The sequence below is a fragment of the Neomonachus schauinslandi genome, chromosome 1 (genome assembly GCF_002201575.2).
Source record: "Neomonachus schauinslandi chromosome 1, ASM220157v2, whole genome shotgun sequence".
Classification (NCBI taxonomy): Eukaryota; Metazoa; Chordata; class Mammalia; order Carnivora; family Phocidae; genus Neomonachus; species Neomonachus schauinslandi.
In genome coordinates, this window is record NC_058403.1 from 138,873,398 (window position 1) to 138,888,191 (window position 14,794).

General features: G+C 45.9%; 1 protein-coding gene across 2 annotated transcripts in view; it reads left to right on the top strand.

Annotated features, from left to right (window-relative positions):
• The first annotated feature begins 233 nt into the window (after nucleotides 1-233).
• LRRC3B (leucine rich repeat containing 3B) overlaps nucleotides 234-14,794 on the top strand; it is a 91,568-nt gene continuing 77,007 nt past the window's right edge. Inside the window, exon 1 of one of the 2 annotated variants that reach the window (XM_021678814.1) lies at nucleotides 234-323. The gene's annotated coding sequence lies outside the window, so the exon portion shown is untranslated. Of the gene's footprint in view, nucleotides 324-2,445; nucleotides 2,616-14,794 lie in introns of those variants that run through there. The other variant, XM_021678813.1, reaches the window with a different exon arrangement.

Genomic DNA, 14,794 nt, shown 5'->3' on the forward strand with positions numbered 1-14,794 from the left:
GCCGCCGCAGAAGCGGGAGCCCAGCGGTGCTCCGCACGGCCGCCCGGGGCCGCGCCCTCGCTCGGCGGAGGCGCCAGAGGACGCCAGCTAGCCACGCACTGCCCGCGTCCCGCGCTCCAGCCGCCGCGCACTACCGCCGCCGCCGCGACCCGGAACGAGCCCTCCCGGCCGGCCCGGTTCGGGGTGGGCAGCCCGGCTAGCAGCCGAGTGGGAAGAGCGGCCGCTGCAGTTCTGGCGGCGCACACCCCCAGGCATACGCATCCAACGCCTCCTCCCTGCGCCACGAGGATGGAGCAGCCACCCCGGCCCGGGACTGGCGCAAGGTAAGGTGCAGCCGCCTGTTGCTTTTTTCGCAAAGCGCGGTGTCGTCCCTCTGCCCGGGTGCCTAGGCCATCCCTTCCATAACAAGTAGAGGGGAACTGTCACCCCAGGTCAGAGCCATGTCCAAACCTCCGGTCCCCTTGGCGCCGATCCTGTTAGAGACCCCCTTCTAGCGAAGGGGAGTCGACCCTCTGTTCGCGTGCAGCCGACTGCCGTGCAATAGTCTGCAAACTTTTGTGCCCCCCTCCCTGCGCGGTGCTCACCCCGTGCCGTGCAAGTTGCACGTCTAGTTCTCGCGTGCGCCCTTCCCCCAGTCCTCCCCCACTACCACCCCCTGACGTTTGCATCTGCCCATTTCTCTCTCGGTGTTCTTGCTAGTCGACTTTTCACTCCCTGCAGCTCCCGCTAGAGAGGCGAGGGTTTGGGACCCAACAGTGCTCATCGTGCCTGTGGGGGTTGGATAGGAGCAGAGATAATGAAATAGGAGGGGTGGGTCGTGGGGGGGGGGAGGGGGAAGGCTGAGGCTACCCTTGGGGCTCTGTCTAGCACGGCGGGAGCCGGTCCATCCTTGCGAATGCCACCCCCAACTCGGTAATGAAACCCTTGGAGTGGCTTGCGGCTGTGCGCCGCGGGAACGGCTAGTGCAGATCCGGGTGGGTGAAGTAAGTCGTTTGGTGAGGGAAATGTTGCTGGAGGGGTGGGGGAGGAAACCGAGGGTCGGGGATAGATCTGGTTGAAAGGGTACCAAAGGGCTCTGCTTTTTTAAAGTGGGCAAGGGGCCAGCCCCGAGCGGTCACCTGACGTGGAGGAAAAAGGATTTGAGTCCTGAGGGCTCTGGCCCGGGTGTGTAAATACAGATGGGGGAGGGGCTGGGCACCTGGAGAGGCGCAGAGAGTCAGAATGGAGCCCCGGAATGCCAGAGCCCGAGGGGGACTTGGGAAGGCAGGCTTCTGGGTGCCTGGGATGGGGCGATCTTCCCCTCCAGGAGAAACAAACCTCCCGGCGAGATTCTGAATGCGTTGGCATCTTAGGCGGTGACTGAGTGATCGGATCATGGACCAGGGATGCCTTTCCAGGCTCTAAGAGGTCCGCTCCTTTCTCCGGCACCCTCTTATACACCCTTCCACCTCCGCAGCCGCGTCCGTAGACCCACGCCCATCTTTCCTGCCCCGCGCTCGGAGTCAAAGAGGTCTGCACAGCCGCAGGGTGGGAAGGGGATTCCTGGCCCCCAGGGGAGGCGTGTGTGCGGAGTAGGGGGGAGTCCCCAGCGCCTAGCCAGTAGACAGGGGTTCGAACAGGTTGGAGGAGAGAGCAGGGGCGGAGGCTGCAGTGGGAGCCACCTTTCCCCCCCGCCCCTCCACAAATCGCACCTGGGCGGAGCGAAGGAGTGGGGGAGCCCCACGCTGCTCCTGCAGGCTCCAGAGCGCAGAGCTGGAGGGCGTGCGGGGCAGGCGAGGGGGCGTGGGCATCAGGTAAGGGGAGACTTGGCTTCCAGGCCCGGGGACCCCGGGCACAGGTGGGTCTGTCCACGCTTGGGCCCCTAGGTAGATCTTTCTGGTTGTTCCAGACGCTTTGGTGGATGCGGGAAGGCAAGGCTCTTTCCTCCTTTGCACCCCAGCAATCTGGAATGGAAGACCATCTGCGGGAGGGGACCTAGACTGCTGTTGCAAAGAACGGGCAGTTCCCCAGGCTCCGTTTGTCCAGCTGGGGAACACACTGGGCTACCAAAGGCCTGGAAGCACCTCTTTTAACCCTTCTCTCTCTGAGGAGGTGCACGCCCCTCTCCAAGGAGCACCTTTGGCTGAGAGTCCGATTCCCGGTTCCTACTGGCCCGTAGAAGAATTTGGAGGTTGCGTGGGTTCTGGAGCTGTTTAAAACCCTCTGGCCCTGCCTGCTCAGGCCTCCCACGTGCAGGCTTTTAGGGGCACAGCCGTCTCTGCGGTTGCCCTGCATAAGTCTGCTGCTCTCCTGTAACCAGCGGGGAGAGAGCAGAGCTCCGCGCATTCCCCTTTTCTGGGCCCCACGCTTTGGCCAGACCCTTCCGGAAGAGACGTCGACTCGTCAGGGCTCCGCCGAGGAATCCTGAGGTCGGTCACGCCCATCCTGGGGTACCCCTGGAGCAGCGAGCTCCCAGTCTCCCCGCGGCAAGCTTCAGAGCTCCAAGGAGCGGGAACGGGGATTCCCTCAGCGCAGACTCCCGGTGCAGCTCCTGAGCACAAAGGCCACACCCTCACAGGCCAGGCATCGCGGGGGGATAGAGCGTTGGCTTCTTCCGAAGTACCTGGATACCTGAGGTAGGATCCCAGAATTAAGTCCGTCACCCCGGGTGAGTTAGCTTCCGACACCCCAGGGCCCATTTCTTTCCGGATGCTTATTACCTGGGTTTGTGCTCAGACCACTTCCCTAGAAACAGGTTGGAACATGTCCTTCCTGTAACTCTTGAAGGAAGACTTCAAATCCACACCAAAGTGTCCCTTCACCATTGCTGAGCTATCCTGGGAGACAGGATGATGATGATGATGATGATGATGATAATATAATAATAATAATAATCAGCGCTCGTATTTACTGAGCTCTTACTCTGTGCCAGGCACTATTCTTGATATTTTGCATCAACTGTTTTAGATTTACTCTTCACAACAACCCTGGACGATAAAGTTATTTTTCCCAGTTTTATGGGTGAGAAAACTAAGCCATGGAGAAATTAAGTTATTTGCTTGTTGTCATCCAGCCAATAAGTTGTGAAGGTGGTTAGTTCTTGTGGGTGGAGAACACTGGGTGTGCTCCAAGCTCTCAGCCCCATTTGGTACTGAAGACCTTTTGTCCACAAGGAAGTATGGGTGAGGGCTCCAGCCCTTTACTCCAGACCCCAGGGGCATGCTATATAAGTTCCAGTTCTTGCCTATGGCACTGGGGAGACTGATGGTGCATATTGCCCCTCTCAGAGTCTGTTGGGGGTGCATCTTGGCAGGATGAGATCCTGGTACTGGAAGTAAATTTAGGAAATTAGCCGCTGGCAATGGACTTCTTTTCTGGACCTTTTGGTAGACATTCCCTTTTTAAGTATGAGGAGAACTGGCAAGGGGGGAATTCAAAGGTGCACAGAGATTTCTATAGTCACAAACTGTAGAAATTATTTTTTTTTGCACATGAGTCCCTTTCTGGTGATTGAATCACAGAATATTAGAGCTAAAGGGACCTCAGATAGCGCTGCTCCCAATCCAGAGGTAGGGAGGAGATTTGGTGATGTGCTCAAGGCTATTCAGTGTGTTCCTAGCATAACTAGTACTAGAAGCACTGTCTTCTGATTCTAGGTCAAAATAAACTATGTTGATGCATGAACAGATTACATCCACTGCTGTTGCTTTTCAGCCTCTTAAAATTAATTAGGAAAAAACTTGTTTATTAAGAAAAGTTCACTTTTCTATTTTTCATAAATGCCTCAATCAGCATAACCAGGAAAAGTAACTGTCATATAATGGATAAACCATCACAAATGTGGCTCATTTGTAAAAAATGTTGCAACCCAATACATATACGCCTTCAGATCAACAGAATCTAACTAACCATGCAAACCTTTAGATGACTCTAAATAAAATTAAATGGATTTTCAATCATTTTAGCAGTCTTTTTGTCAAGTTGAATAGTTCTGTCTGTCCTCACGCCCAAGTATTTGGGAAAATAAGAGAAATCCTCTTGAATACAATGAAATAATTTGGTATTATTTCTTCTGGTTTTCTGACCCTTGGGTCAAGCCTCAGGCTGATGCAAAACAGAAATCTGAGGCAAAACAGTATCTTTCTAGTGGATATACTTGGGGGTCAGAAAGGGGAAAAATAGTTCTTTGCCACCTTCTCACCCACTGGGCCCCTATAACAAAGGGACCTCTCCAGCAATTTAGGGATTCCATATACCCCTAGGCATTCTTGTAGGACAGAATTCTGGTTTCTAAGAACATTCCCTGTCTTTTCTCTGTAGCTATAGTATCAGGATGTCCTGCCCCTGGAGACAAATCAAGAAAAAGTCAGCTGGAGTAAACAGAGAGGGGGACTGGGAAAAGCCTGTTTCTCAGAATCACATGAGGGGTAAGAATTACAGGCAGACAGACAGTGGAAACTTGGTGCCTTTTATGCCCCCTGGAATAGGATTTCCATCCCTGATGCTGTGGCAAGCCAGGACAGAAGCCCTCAGACAGTGAATCGGGGTGGAGGAGGAAAAGGTGGTCGGAGGTGGGGGGACAGTGCTATCAAGAACCTGGGGTGGGGAGTCTATGGAGGCCTGGCTGATAAAGGGCTTTGGGGTGACAGGAATGGCCATGGAGAGTCTGCACTAAGAGATGCTCTTCTTCCCCCTTCCCCACCTACCCACCACCTCAGTTTGCTATCTGTGTTGGGTTGACTGATCTAAATCCCAGAGTCCCCAGTTATCTCAAGGGAAGCATTCACTTTCTAGAGAATTTATTAGAAATGAATATTGTCGGGGCTCCTGGATGGCTCAGTCGGTTAAGCGGCTGCCTTGGGCTCAGGTCGTGATCCCGAGGTTCTGGGATTGAGTCCCGCATCAGGCTCCCTGCTCGGCGGGGAGCCTGCTTCTCCCTCTCCCTCTGCCTGCCTCTCTGCCTACTTGTGCTCTCTATCTCTCTGTCAAATAAAAAAAAAAAAAAGAAATGAATATTGTCTTATGTGAGTCAGAAAAAATATGCATAGTTACACTAATCTTAAGGGAGAACCATGAAAAATCAAATTATCCTAGAAGAGTAGCCTTCTGAAGGTGGAATGCTGGTTCAGTTAAATTATAGCAATGTGAGAGGAAAAAAGACATAACACTGAAATCAGGTATGACAAAATTCAAAAGAAATGGTCTCTGTTTTAGGAAGCACAGGAAGAAGAATCCTTTTTGATCTGGGCAGACATCCTGGTTCCCAACTCATATCTTTTCAGGGATGATAGGAGACTTAGCTGGAGCCTCATCCTGTTTCTGTGATGGGCATGGTAGTCATGCTCTCTGCCTAGTTTACTGTGGCTCCTATGTGGTGGAGTGTTAAAGGGCCCACACAACACTTCTGCTGGGACAATTCCTTTTGCGTGTATTTATCTTAAATCATATAAACTGATTGCAGTTTGTTGGCAGAATAACAATTATGCGTTAAACAACATGTTCTGGGGCAAGGTTATGAAAAAACGAAGCCCTTTTATTTGGAACACAATGAATACATTTATTGAGCAATACATAGCATGAATCAAAGTTCTCAGTTTGGGTTAGATATTTGAAAATCAAAAAAAAAAAAAACATAATCAAGGACCAGAGCATCTGAACTTGACCTACTTTTAATAACAAGAGAAGCCACATAATAAGTTTCTGTGGAGTTTGAAGAAGATGTTGGCAGGGGGGAAAAAAGATCACTAAGTAGAACCCGAGAAGCTTTACCCTCATGGATTTTTTAAAATAAATATCTAATATCTTAATTTATATTTAAGTGTGAATATTCCATATGATCAATAAATTTAATATTTTATCTGCAGATTGTGACCTTGATGAGCTTTATTCTACAAGTGGTTGGAACCATGAGGGAAGCTCTTATATCTGACATACTAGTATATAACTATACATGCTTCATAAAAAGCTAGTGAATTAATACATTGCAACATGACCTAGAAATGTCCATTGTATGTGAGAATGAAGTCTGCAATCTTCTTAAGAGCTAACAAGCTTGGAACATACGATTTTCTCAAAAGGGATGAGTTTCTTGTAAGGGCGGTATAATTCATTTAAAATAAACAAATGAACAAATATTAAAAAAGAACCACACTGATAAAAAGATTTTTTTTCTTCAAGAGGCTCAAAGAAAATGTGTAGTTTCAATTTATCCTAAGTTCTCTGAGCTGCTTTTTATGTTAGCAACTGTCCAATGTAAGTGTCACTATAGTCTCAGAGAGGTTTTTTTTTTTTTTTAAGATTTGTGCCTTTTCTTAGAAATAAAATAGAAACAAAATAAAAAAATAAAATATTGTGAGCCATGCTCAAACACAGATTAATAGTTGACAAAACTAAGGTATGTTTTCAAATGCAGATTAGGTTCTTTGTTTCTCTCTCTCTTTTCTTTCTTTCTTTCCTTTTTTTTCTTTCTTCCTTTCTATTTTAGGCCATTGATATAATTTTCAGTCTACATGTGAGTATTCAATACCTTGCAGGGAGAGTTGGCTATTTCAGGACAAATATTTCCCCTGGTGAGGGCAGGGAGGAGGTACAGTGCACTTGCATGTTTGTCCAAAGCTAAAGCACAAAGGTCATGAAGTCACACTGGCTTTTCCTCTAGTCTAACCTCATCACTTCTGATTTAGAAAAGCGATGCTGGTCTAGGCCTGCTTACAGAGGGCTCACCCTGTCAGCAGTGACTAAGCAGTATACTTTCCTTTTGCTACTCTGGGAATTTATGCACTCAGAAGACTCCTGGTCCAGTCTGCTGACCTTCCCTAGGTATCTGGTCATCAGGGATTATTAAGCAGGAATGTCTTCCATCCTCCTATAAATTATATTTAAGCTCGGGTTGGCGAAGGTAGGGTACTCTCCTACCATGGAATGTTTTGTTGTACTTTGTCCAGGTGGTCAGTCTGTTTTTTGGTTGCTTCTTAGAAACACGTCCTGTAGACAAAATTCATTCCCTTCCCTAATGCAGGGTATAGTGTAGATTCTTGGTGTCCAAAGCATCTACTGCAAAACCCAAGAAGGAGGGATGACTGATAGCCAGTCAGGTTAGGAGGGCCGAGAGAGAGGTAACCGAGATGCCTCAGAGAGTAGGTGGAGGAGAGAAGGGGTAAGGAAGGCCAAGAGGGAAAACAGACCACCTGAAGGAAGAGAACCCAGCCATTAGTGCAGAAAGACGAAATGAGATTTTGATAGTAAGCCAAACCTGAAGGGTAAGATTAAAAGGCCTAGAAATCAGGGACTAAAGAAAGTGAACGGGAGTGATAAAGAGCTAAAGAAGTGTACAAGGAAAAATAATGTACCCAAATAATTCCTCAAGGTCTAGGTCAACACAAAGGCAGGCAGGCTAGCTGCTCAGCCAGAGGGCATGGTCTCATACGTTCCCCTGTCCCTTGTTAATGGGGCTCCTCAATCACCAGGCCAAGGGCTCTTCATCTCATTGATGCCTTGCGGCCCTTTGGCAGTCTGCCAATCTTAGGGACCTCAGAATGATGTGTTTAAATTCTTAAAATGCAATGCACATGATTATAACACTACACTACACACACACACACACACACACACACACACACCCCACTGTGACCTGCTGATGTATATGTAACAACAAGACCTATTGGTGGGACGGATGGCTACCATCTCTCCTAAGTAGGAATCAGCAGCAAAGCTGATTTGAGATAACTGCAACACCTGTGTTCTGATATGAAAATATCTGATTTATATCAGTGGCAAAATCGCTGGTTCTGCTACCACATGTCAGGTTTGTAGCCTGTGTTCATAATGGAATGAAATACTAAATGGTAGTTCAAAGTTAGTAAACAAAGTTGTCACTTTTTTCCCATTCAAGTTTGTAGATCACTTGAATTCTATTGATAGATGCTCTAGACGTCTGTGACCCCAGGAACCCCAAACCCATATGCTTTAGTATCTTCAACTAACACTGTAGGTGTGCATTGGAACAGGCGTGGGCAAGTTGTAACAGGGTCCTCCTAGCTGCTTTTATCTCTCTGGGATCTCTCTCTCTCTCTCTCTCTGGACCAATTTTCACTTTTCTGGCCACAGGAACTGGCTTTACCTGCCCTATTCCTAGGGATCATGGTTATAGATACTGGTGGGCATTGGCAAATAAAGGATACCTTTAGCAGAAAGAGAGTCACAGGTCAGGGGCAAAAGCAAGCTGTGGGATGCCTTTGTGAGAACTAGAAAATGGGCTTCCTTGGAGCAGCAGCAGAGTCTGGCTCCTGGCTAGATGAATATCAGCCTGTATTTCAGTTCCCGATGGCTGCCTTGGCTCCATGCCCTGTATGTAGCCTTGGCTAGTTTCACCTGAAGTGAGGTTGAATTATCAGACTGCATTTCATATCAGCTGAAAGTTTTAAGTCCCCGCCCCCCAACGATTTTTTCCCCCAAAGCAGAGCTGCCACAATGGCTTTGAAAGGTGCACTTCCTTTCCCTGCCCACTTCCTGGTTATCAGGAAGTGGCCTCAGTGCAGGCAGGTGGATGGAGACCCACGGGAAAATGTCCAGATCTGGAGAATTCTTAAGCTGGATAATAAGGCTGTGAGTGATAGAGAGGGGAATGGGGTCAGAGAGTGTTTTCTAAACAGATCGCTCATATTGTCCCTTGTTGTGAGAAGATGACAGGATGTCCTTGATCTTGGAGATCACCATGTTTCCACTTGTTCTATTTGGTGAAGTAGAACCTGCTCAGTAGAAAAAGCTCTCCTAAGAAAACCTTTGACTTTGCAGGGGGAGGCAACATTTCAGAAAACCTCCTCTTTATATGCAGGTGGAGTATTTGGGAACCAGGCAACCTCATTCTACTTCTAGCTTTGACCTTAACCAGCTTGATATCTTTGGGCTGGTTAAGTTGACTGCCCTCTGCTCTACTTCCCCAGTAAACTGGAGGCTTTCTAGAGCCCCTACCAGCTCTGTGGTCTGTAATGTCAAGGGCGCATCTGGCATTGTTTTATCTATATTCCCTATGATGGCTTTCCTGTTCAGCTGGTTCAAGCTCACTTTCTTTGCTTAGGTCTCCCAGCCCTGACATGCCACAGAACCAATAGTGATAGGCAGACACTACACTCGACAGTCCTGAGAGTCTGTTGACCCCTGGAGCCCAGGAGCCCAGAATAAGGGGATGGTGGTGGTTGTCAGGGGTAGTGGTAGAAGGAAGTATAGCTGGTGGGTAAAGGGATAGAGTAAAGAAAGGGTAGAATCATTGATAGGTTTCCTTGCAGCCATAACTGTCACTCAGGAAAGCTGTAGGAAAGATGAAGGAGGGGTTCCTGAAGTTTTGAATGTGTGTCCGTCTTCATAACCGTGTGATGTGTCACTTCCTGCTAAAAACTGGCAAATTACTCCTTGTTGCGTCCAGGAAATTACATCCTTAGTATGACTTAATAGCTCCTTCCTCACCTGGTCCTACCTGTCTCATCCTCGGTCACTTTCCTGGGCACATCCTGTACCCTGGTGTGTTCCAGCTGAGGAGTTCATACTGGGGAGTACCACCAACTGGTCACCCTTCCTCTTTCCAACTCTGTGTTCAGTGATATCATGTTGATAGCTCAAAATCTCCATCTGGTAGGATTATTGACACCACAGAAACTCACAGATACTGCAAAGCAGGGCTCTTTATTCCCAGAGAATCTGCTGTTAAAATTTATCAGCACACACACTGCCCCTGCCCCCACCGACAGCCTTACAGTTCCTGCCACAGAACATGCCATTCCCTCTTCCTGACAGTTCACCTGCCTGGTTCTCCCTCCTTCCCTCTCTCTTTCCTTTCTTCTGTCTCTCCCTTCCATCTTTTCATCCACCCATCTATCCAGAGGTAGCCAGACTCCGTTCTTATTCCCCTTCTGCAACTTAACAGCAAGCTGAGTGACTCCAAGAAAATGTCTCAACCTTTCATAGGCCTCCATTTTCTCTATGCGAAATGTTGTGAGGCTGAAATGAGTTTCTGTGTATAAGGTGCTCAGAACAGTGTCTGACACATGGTAAGTACTACTTACTTCTTTGTTTTTAGTATCAATCAAAACGTTGTTGATTGCCTACTATGTGCCCAATACTGAATATGCACATATGAAAACAGGTTTAATAAAATAACACAAGAAAGTATTTAAGAGCCCTGAACAAAGGCCAGTTAGTTCTTCCAGGGATACCAAGAACTGACTTCATGGAGCCAGGGGCCTTTGAATTGAATTCTGAAAGATTGCTCTCATGCCCCCACCAAACTGGCAAGACAGACAGATGCATCCCAGGGGAAGGAAGTCACGTGAGCACAGTCACAGAAGTGGGAAGAGCATGACCTGCTAGGGTCATGAGCATGAGCCCATGGAGGGAGAGGGAGTCTTTTTTTTTTTAAGATTTTTTTTAAGATTTTATTTATTTATTTGACAGAGAGAGAGATAGCGAGAGAGGGAACATAAACAGGGAGAGTGGGAGAGGGAGAAGCAGGCTTCCTGCCGAGCAGGGAGCCCAATGTGGGGCTCGACCCCAGGTCCCTGGGATCAAGACCTGAGCCGAAGGCTCACTTCCTCAGGCCAGTCTCCTCTTAGCTCTGCTCTTCCTTTGCCTGCATGAGGACAGATCTGAGCTTTGGTTTTTACAAAAAAGTCAGAAATCCAGATTTTTATGGGAAAACTCCTGAAGCTTAATGGTTGAACTAATTCAATTAAAAACAGAACAAAACAAAACACAGAACACATCCACAGGCTGTATCCAGCCTCCTGCAGAAGAATGGAGTTCTAGTTCCCAAGCTGGTGTGATGGTGAATGGAGTTCTAGTTCCCAAGCTGGTGTGATGACGAATGGAGTTCTAGTTCCCAAGCTGGTGTGATGACGAATGGAGTTCTAGTTCCCAAGCTGGTGTGATGATGATAAAATCTGCACTTGGAATTTCTATTTTGAATAGAATTCTGCCATTAACTGTGTGACCAAAGGTGAGAGTCCCTTTGACTCTTTGAGCCCCGGGTTTCTACCATATGGCTATCATATTTCTCGTCCCACGTAACTTACTGTAAGGATCCTTTTGGACTCTGCAGATAAAAGCCCTTGCAAAGAACCAGACACACGTTAGAATTATTCCCAGGCTCTGTGTGCTATGTGCACAGCCCCAAGCGTGAATTAAGTCACCCAAAGATACCTGAATGTCCTTACCTGCCTTTTCAATTTTGACACTAGATGGGGGAAGAGCAATGTAGGAGTGTTTTTACCCCTTTGTTCTGTGAAAAACATGAAGGAGCTTGACTTTCCATTTTGGAAGTCTGTATGTCAGAGATCCAGCTGAAAGTTATTGATTGCTTCTGCATGGACTCAGGACCATGGGGAAAGGTGCATTCAACCTCTGTGATATGTGTTAGTGGTTTCTTTGAGGTGGCAGAGAATTGTCTGAAAGGAAGTCAGCTGCACGAAGTTTTAGTCAGAGTCAAAGCCTGCACTTGGATTTCTGGAATTTCTCCTCTTTGATCCCTGTCCATTCCAGGCTGGCTTTGATCATATAGGCTTTTAAGGAAATGATCGAACCTTGGAAGAGTCAAATCATTTCTAGTCGAGGGGCCGGGCCAGGTGGATGTTGGCTTTCCCATAGCAGAGGGGTGAGTATGCAGCTAGCCTACTTCCTCAGGCCTGGTTAAAAGTGCTCTGTAATTGCAGCTTTGTGAAAACCTCAGGCCTAGTATAATACATTGAATCTTACTGTTATTCTGATTTTGTGTTATTTTTATTTGTTTCGCTGTATTGCCTGATTGAACTTGATCATGAGGAGCTTCAAAGAGGCAGGCATGAAATAAGGACACCTGATTTTTAAAAGCATATCATTTCTGGATCTTGACCTCACTGCAGAGATCTTATGATTTCTGCTTTAGATGCTGACCTGAGTTTATTTTACTCTCCTCTAAACCCCAAACCACCTGGGTCTTCAGGACTGAGGTGTCTGGTGCTGCTGTAGCTCTCATCCTTTGTTGGTGTCTGGGGTCCTCAGCCCTAACCACTGCAGCAGCCAAATCGCAGAGGAACCAAAGTCCTACTCCTCTGAGATGGATTTGAAACAGTTAAGTCTATTGAATTCACATTATAGGTGACATAGCACATTTGACAGTAAAGAGGTATTAAAGTCCTAACCCCTAACATGACTGTATTTGGGAGGTAATTAGGTTTAGGTGAGGTCATGAGGGTGGGCCCCTCATCATGGGATTAGTGCCCTTTATAAGAAGAGATACCAGAGAGGTTGCCCCCTCTCTTTCCACCCACATCCACTGAGGAACGGTCTTGTGAGGATACAGCAAGAACAAGGCCATCTACAACCCAAGGAGAGACCCCTTACAAGATATTGGCCATGCTGTCCCCTTGGCTGTGGTATTTTGTTACCTCAGCCCAAGAAGACTAATACGGGAGGTTACTATAGGTTAGTCTGGGCACCTAGCCACCTTGTGAAACATTTCTTTGAGCAAAGACCTGCCTGTGTTTATACCACTGTATGTGATGTTCACCACCAGCCAGGCATGTAGTAGGCATTCATTAACAACTTGTCAAATGAACGAACACTAATGAATGGAGTGACAAACATCCAATTTAGAAACAAACATTTGGAAAAAAATTCTTTCGAGTATTGGGGATTTTCTGCAGTCATGGTTTGAGATGAAGGAAAAATAAATTCTTTGAGTATACTGTGTCTGGGGTGTGTGTATGTATATATATACCAAGCTGTTAACAGCTTGCACTTTTTTACTAGCCCACCCCATGGAGACATAATGATAGTAAAATAAATATAGTCAGCATGCTTTCCTATTTACCCAGCATGCAAGCAAGTGACTATTTCCAAGCATTTGCAATTTTATCAAGGTCTCCTAGAACCATTCTCCATAAAGAGATGCTGAGTTGGGCTGCTGACCTACCAAAACCTAATTGCCTGAAATTTAGTGAAAGAAAAAAGAAAAGTCATTTCTTTATAAGAAAGTCACCAAACCTCTATATTGGAAAGGAATTCTGAGGTCCCTTTGGATTTCAAATCCCTAATGGGCAAGTTGCCATGGAAGGACGTAATTTTCCTGACAAAATGGTGGCTTTAGAGTTTTTTCTCATTCCTCTGAGAAATCCTTCAGACACTGTGAGGTGTTTGCTCCATGGCTTTTGCCATTGGAGAATGGAGAAGCTATTTCCTCAAGATGCTATTCATCTTTATTCATATCTGGGTGCAGATGAGTTCAGAATGTGTGGGTGTGGGATTTGAAGGGTGAAGTACTTAGTAAAAGTTGGTGTGCCAGTTGTGTAATGAAGAAAATGTATTGACAATATTAAATTGTGGGCTGAAGCTGGCTTTTGGTGTTAAAAAAAAAAAAAAGAACAAAATTTCCAAAAGTGACAGCATTGTTTTTATGCCAGGGTGTTTCTAAATGTTGGGACAACAGTGCCGAGAAATATGGGTCTTCAACGTGCGTTGCTTTCTTCTGCCTCACCTGGTTTTACCCTATAAGCCCCACATCGCTTTCTTTTAAATTGGAAGGTGTTGCAGTGTTTCTAAATATACATTCATATTGTACTTAACTGAGGGAAATAGATTCAGTAATAATAGGCAAGATTTTAATTTACTTTGCATGTTGCAGGTGGAAGAGCCAACTGGTTTCTAGAGAAATTAATGGTAATTTATTGAGTCACTAAGAAGTTACTGTTGATTTCCCAAGCTCCAAAACCTCTAACTCATCATCAACTTCTATGGTGTTAACAGGTGAAATTGTGCATTTACTTCTTTTTAAAAAGTAGTGGTCTTTTCTCTACTTTGCCTTTTTTTGGTGCTGATTAACAGTAGACCCTAATTCAGAGAAATCTTCTTTCTCCTCAGTGTGGGTGGAGTAGGGGTGATGAACATGACTGTGACCAGTGCCAGGTAACATTTGTGGATTCTACCTGCAGCAGGTGTTTCTGGTAAATACACATGGATGTTCAGGGTCCTGGATTAGTAATGCAATGCCTAGTTCAGGGGATTTTAACCATTTTTCTTGCTATGTAACCTTTTGGAAGTCTGGTAAAACCTATGTACTCTTTCTTATTTTTTTAATGTAAAATTAACATTTTTAATTTGTTTAAATTAAATCTAAAAATATTTTAAATGTAAAAATTGAAGTACATAAGATTACAAAGAACCGTAACAACAACAAAAATACCCACAAAACACTGATTCTCAGGGATTACTGGAATCTCTGTCTCACTGAACTTACAATATCATGCGTGACCTATATCACTGCCAAATCTGTCATCATTATTAAAAAAATATCACTTTAAATAACACACTTCAGTAGTTAGCTTTACCATCCGATGTGTTTGAACTTGCCTGGTCTAGACTTGCAGCCCACATACCTGGCATATTTCAAAAGGCAGTGCTAACTTATGAAGAATTAAACATTCTCATTTAGACTGGCCAGTTTTGCGAAACTATAACAAATGATCTAAATGGTTGACTTCTTTCTGTTTATCCACGAAGAATAAGTAAGTGTAGATGGGGCAGCCATTAAACAACCCAGATGTCTGGATCACTGAGTGAGAAGATGCACCTTTTCCCTTTTGTGGCTGAATGACTACTAGGTGAGACGTTGACCAATAATTGTCTCTCTATATTAGGAGGGGTTATGAGCAGGAGGAATGAACTATTATGATTTTAAAGTTGTGATATGCATAAATGATATTTCAGGATTTCTGAACAACTGTGTTGCTACATATTAAAAAAAAGCTGTGATTTTCATTGGTGATATCAGATACTGATGACAGTAGTGTAG